Here is a 6,000-nt window from a genome sequence, read left to right as displayed (position 1 = left end):
CATTGTAAGGACGTCTAGAAACGGGATGCTGTGGAGACTGATACTCAGGCCTTCATTCCATCAATGTCCCCAGTGGAGTGAGAGGATGTGTGCACCAGGAACATATGGAGTTCTGGCCTAGATCTGACCCAGAGAGCTCCTGCCTGCCACCTCCAGATGTGTGATTAGAACAGACGGGCTTGATGATGGGCACAAGCCTGGAATTCACGCAAGGCCGTTAGTAGAGAAGCTATCAGAGCGGGGAAGACCAAGTGCACTCCCTGCACCTTGACCGTGAGAGTAAATACAAACCAAGATTCCCTCTGGTTTGGGAGATGAGAAACATGAATGACACCCTTAACACCAAAAGGATACAGGGAGGTGGTCCCCACCATACCTCCTCAGCGGTCTGGACCCTACTCAAACCTATAGGCTCCCAAGGAGGACTGTGGACCACCACCCACTTGATAGCAACTGCTTTGCCAGGTTTGTTATCTTTGCTGGAACATGTGGCCACCTCCTCGGCCTACAGCATGCAGTCAGTGGTCCTCATGAGCTAGGTTCTGTCAGACCGACAGAGGAAGGCAACTGCAACAGTAATCCACCACAAAACAGAAGTGGTGTCTCTGAGGAGATCAGACAGAAGCAGGGCCATAGATTACAAGGAGGTGAGCTAAACCCCAATATGACCTGCAAATGTGTCACAAGCACCTCTGCTGAAGTTTATTCCTGGAGATTAATGGACCAGAAAGTTATCTCTTGACCAGCTGCTGGGGGTGGATGCTGAGCGTAGACGAGGGGTGGGTTGGCTGAACTGCAACTGCAGGTGGAAATGGACTCCTGCTGCAATACCACCTCCACCACACATGGCCGTAGAGACAGTGGTGAGCAGAAATCCGCTCCCAGTGGATGCAACTTCAGATGGTGCCTCTAGGGATCCACTACATGTGGATAAAAGAAGTGACCCGAGCCAAGGCTTAAAGGTGATGGAAAATGGATTGGACAGCCAGTCAGGTACTTAGAATGAGAAATTTTGGTAGATTGCCACATATAGATTTGGAGAAGGGGTACATCAACGAACCTATAGGAAGGGACACCAAAAGGGAAGATATTTGCATTGCCTCTTACTACTCACAAAAGCATGCAGCATACAAGAGGCAAGAAACATCGATGAAGACCCAATGCCTGAAGAATTGAGAGCACCCAGCCTCTGTCAGTGGTCCCTTAGAGCTGCACAGTGCTCTCATGCATGGAGGAGCCATGGGGCCAAGGATGATGCTGCATCTGGGCTCAGCAACACAGATGCCACCAGCAGGCCAGATGAGCTATGGCACCTACCAGGTGTTTGCCCTACCATGGACAGAGAGTCATGCTGACCCCTCTGTGGCACCGTCCCTCCAGAAGATCATTGAGTCACTAATGGTGAGTTGATCACAACATCTCACTTCCATCCTTGAAGGAGGAGAGGTTCATCTTTACTGAAATTGATAGGCTGACACATTCTAGATGTGGGTTTCACTTTCCTGCTTGCAGCACCTTGTCTGGCACCACTATTTGAGGGCTCATAGAAAGCAGAACTGACTGACACAGGCTATTTCACAAAACCATCCAAGGCCAAGAGATCCTCTAACACACACCAGGAGCTCAGAGGGCAAGTGGCCATGAGCTCCAAAGTCGCTATCTCAGCCCCCACCTTCCAGAAGCTGCTGGTCTTCTGGAGCAGGGGAATGGCCTCTACAAAGCACATGTGGGGTGCACACTGGGATATGAGAGCCCATGGTAGTGGTGTGTCACCCTTCAGGGACCGGACATACTCCACATCTGTCATCCTTAGTTCCCCCACGAGGTAAGATACATGGTCCTTGAACCAGAGGGTAGAGTGACCCCACTGATCACCACTCCCACTGACCCATGACCCCACCTACAACCACTCCCAAAGATTGACTCCCTGTACGACCACTCCCAGTGACTCATGACCCCACCTGCCACCACTCCCAGTGACTCACAAGTGAAGTTGTGCTTCCAGTTCTTAAGAGTAAGTTCTGTAGTTCCATACAAGGATGTCCACATTAGCCACATCTAGCTATTTACATTTGACTTCACATTATATTATGGTAGAAGGCCAGGCCTTGGGACACACTAAGCCCATTTGAGTTCACAATTCCCAGCCTCATGTGGCTACTGGTTACCCTCTTGCCGATGGTGACACACGGCAGGCTGTTCCCAAAGCCAGAAGTTTCCCCCAGGAGACACAATAGCAGTCCTACTGATCTATGAGTCATGGTTCCCATCTGGGCACTTGGAATGCTCTTGCTAGGGACCAGCACACACAGAGAACTGTCCCCATCCCGGCAGGCAGAGCTGACCTTGATCCTAAGGAGTGTGCAGGGTTACTGTGGCACAGTGGGAACAGCGAGGAAACATCTCTAACAGCCAGGTGATGTGTCTTGGGTTCCTGCCCCATTTTATTGGTGAATTGACAAGTCCAAGAGCAAGGGTCTGAGAAGGGCATCGGGCCCAGGGCTTCAGAACCCTGAGGGACAAAGTCTGTATTACCTCACCAGGGAAGCCACTGGAAATGGCCGAGGTCCTGGCTGAGAGTACGGGGGATCTAGAACGGATCTTGGGCAAGAGAGAGTGACCATCAGTTGTGGTGCAGCAGCTGCTGCAACTGGGTAGCCCAGCATTTGTCCACAGTCTTTCTCTCTGAGCTTCTTTAGGAGGAGAGGAGACCAACCAGAATCGTCAAGGACATGTCCTCAGATGAGGTGAACTCTCCAGATGAAGGGAGTGTATGTCAGTGTTGGGAGGGGTGGATTATAGTGGATACTGTGGTGCCACCCAGATGTCTTCTTTGTGACTAGCCCACTCATTTGCCCAGGGCCACCAGTGTTGGTGGATGAAGACTCAGAGCACAAGTCTTCTGCAGAATTGCCCTCCACTGAAGGGGCTGCCTCCATGTGAGTGGCTCGTTGTGAGAGACTACTCACGGGATCAATGTGGGGAGGATACAGCAGCCTGACCCCCTCACCTTGATTAGGTTGATCTCTGCAGGGTCTTCCCTTTTGATGTCTGCCTTCTGAAAATTACTATGACCACCGTGCTCTGAAATGGCACCAGAAGTGAACAACAGAATGAAATGCAAGTTAGACACAGAGACTTAGCCTTTGGAGGTTGAAGTCATGGGCAGGGGGGATCCCTGTGCCCTGTCAGAAGTTCCAGGAGTATGACCCCCAAGTATTTGTGTTGGACTCAGTCACAATGGTATATCTCAAGGCTTCTGTGCCCTGATGGTTATTTAGGCAAGTCGGATCATCTTCTTGTCCCAGTGAATAAATGGAACAGAACTAGTAAGAATTTACCACAACTACTATGATAAAAGTATGCATCACACAGTAATGCAGAGGAGTATGAACAAGCACTACACTCTGTATTTCAGTGCCAGGGTTCCCTTACCGCTCCAGTGAGGAAATGTCTGTGACCCACACGTGGACAAACAACAGTGGGTGATGAAGCCAGCTATTTTCCATCCTCATTTGAGTCTGGGGATGATGGGATCTGGGGAGCAGGCTGTTGACTGCACCTGTCATCTGCTACAGCTTTTCATCTGCTCTAACTGCCTGTTTGTGGACACTGAGATCCTTTCTGGCTCTGTGGGTGGCTGGCATGCCATCACTGCAACCCTCTTCTGGCCAAACCTCAGAAAGGACAGCCTTCTACCATCCAGCCTTGCTGATCATTTTCATCAAAGATTGGGAATTAAGGAATCATTTGAATAGTCATTCATAATCATAACCTTTTGTCAATATTCACATCACACAGGGTTGTTATTTACTAGCCGTCATGACACTCACCAAAAGTGACCTCCACTGTCCATTTATCTGAATCACAACAATTGTGACAGAGGACTATTATCCGGGGACCTTCATGTATGACTTGTAGGGGAATGCCAACACTGCGTCCATCTTGGGCTTGGAGGTTGTCTGGACAGGGGCAGGAAAAGCAGAGCCCCAAGATGCAGAGAGTGAGGCCAGGTTGGAAACAGTGGGGGCAAGGAGTCCACAGTAGGGGTGATGCGAGCTCTGGGCTGGACCCCAGGGACAGGGTATTCCCATCCTTACCGGTCCACTTGGGCTGCTGCCTCCAACACACCATCAGGAGGACTGAAGAGCTCTGAGACAATGAAAGTGTGCTGCTCTGAAAGCTAAAGTGAGCAGGTGGCAGGAAGGAATTCCTGGACTTTGCTTCCTGAAGGGTGGCCCCTTGTATGAAGTCCACCACCCCCGCTCACATCAGGGGAGGTGCAGAGTGTGACATTTCATGAAAAAGGAACAAATACACAGGACTCCAGCTCCTCCTGGTGTGCAAACAGAGTGGTTTGTTTCACGACTGTGCTGGTGTGAGAAAGAAACCGGGATTCCGGAGGCTTCTTCTGTATAAATGGCCTTCATAGTCTCGTGTCCCCCAGCTTCTTTCTCACCATCCCCAGAGGCTCTTGAGCCAGTTCCCCATCTACCTGTCTCCTCTTCTCCTGGCCTGACCCTGCCACGTGGGGGAGGGAAGGGGAGAGAGGAATGGACCCCAGGAGGAGGGCAGAGGGCGAGGACTGTGTGGTCTTCATGCGGTTCTGGCTTGAAGTTCAGCTCCAGACTCCTAGGATGAATCCTAAAAGCTTATGGTGAACGATGTTGGATTCGTGATCTCTGAAGAAGAAGATTTAGCTTCGGGACCAGGGACCAGGCTTGATCACTCAAGAGCTTTTGTGTAGCAGAGTTTTATTAAAGTATGAAAAGGGACAGAGAAAGCTTCTGACATAGACATCAGAAGGGGGACAGAGAGTCTGCCCTTGCTGGTGTTAGCAAGGGAGTTATATACTTTTTTATAATTGGTTATTGCAATTAAGCAAAATAATGTCTCAAGGTTGTAAAAATTTTACCAAACCCACTCCCACAATTTACATTTTAGGGTAACAGGATTAGAATTTAACAATAGAAAGATCCTACCAGACCCACTCCCATAATATACATTCTAAAATATCAGGATTAGTCAGAAGGTTTTCAGGAAGGAGAAACTGTCCTCAAGCAGGATACACTGTTGTTATATAATCCCTAGTACAGAGTTTAAGCTGAGTTGTTTGTTGTGTAATCATCAGTTTGAGGCTTAAAGAAAAAAACATTTTATGTGACTAAGACTAAGGAATGTAGAGGGGAAAAAAAAAAGTTTTGTCCTTTCCTCCTCCTTGAGAATTCCAGACCCCTATCTCCTCCTTGAGAGCCCCAGACCCCTTTCTCCTCCTCAGGGAACCCAGACTTCTTATCAACCTGCCTAGGAATTGACTCTCTCAATCCCTGCCCCTTGCTCCCAGGGCTCTTCACCATCCTCAGTCCCTCTGGCTGTACCACCCCCAAGATACCATCTGCAGTGCCCAGAATCCAAAATTCTCCTTCTCTTCCACCGTGTCTACATCACTACTGTCCTGGAGGGCTCTAGGACAACAGTAGTCCTTGGAAAAACACCCACCTTCTGACTGTGCCACTGGGAGGAGCCCAGGTCCTCATCCTTGGCCCTGAACAAATGGCGCCTGGATAGATCTTCCATCAGTCAGTCAGGAGCCTTTCCTGCTTCTTGGGAGCTCAGGCCCATGATGTGGCACCACCTATCTCCAAATTACATTTCCACCCCACCCCAGGCAAAGTGCAAATGGTATGCTTTTTCCCCAAAACAACGTGCTATTGTTATTTAGATAAAACCTTTGTCTTTATTCAATACTGTGAATATGTTGTTGTTCGGTTGCATCCCGTTCTTTGCCACCCTATGGACTGCAGCATGCCAGGTTTCCCTGTCCTTCACTATCTCCCAGAATTTGCCCAAATTCATGTCCACTGAGTCAATGACGCCATCCAACCATTTCTTCCTTTGTCACCATTCTTCTCCTGCCTTTAATCTTTCCCAGCATAAGGGTCTTTTCCAATGAGTCGGCTCTTCACATCAGATGGGAGAATATATTGGAGCTTCAGCATC

The sequence above is a fragment of the Odocoileus virginianus genome, unplaced genomic scaffold, assembly GCF_023699985.2.
Source record: "Odocoileus virginianus isolate 20LAN1187 ecotype Illinois unplaced genomic scaffold, Ovbor_1.2 Unplaced_Scaffold_7, whole genome shotgun sequence".
Lineage (NCBI taxonomy): Eukaryota > Metazoa > Chordata > Mammalia > Artiodactyla > Cervidae > Odocoileus > Odocoileus virginianus.
This window is presented reverse-complemented; position numbering follows the sequence as displayed.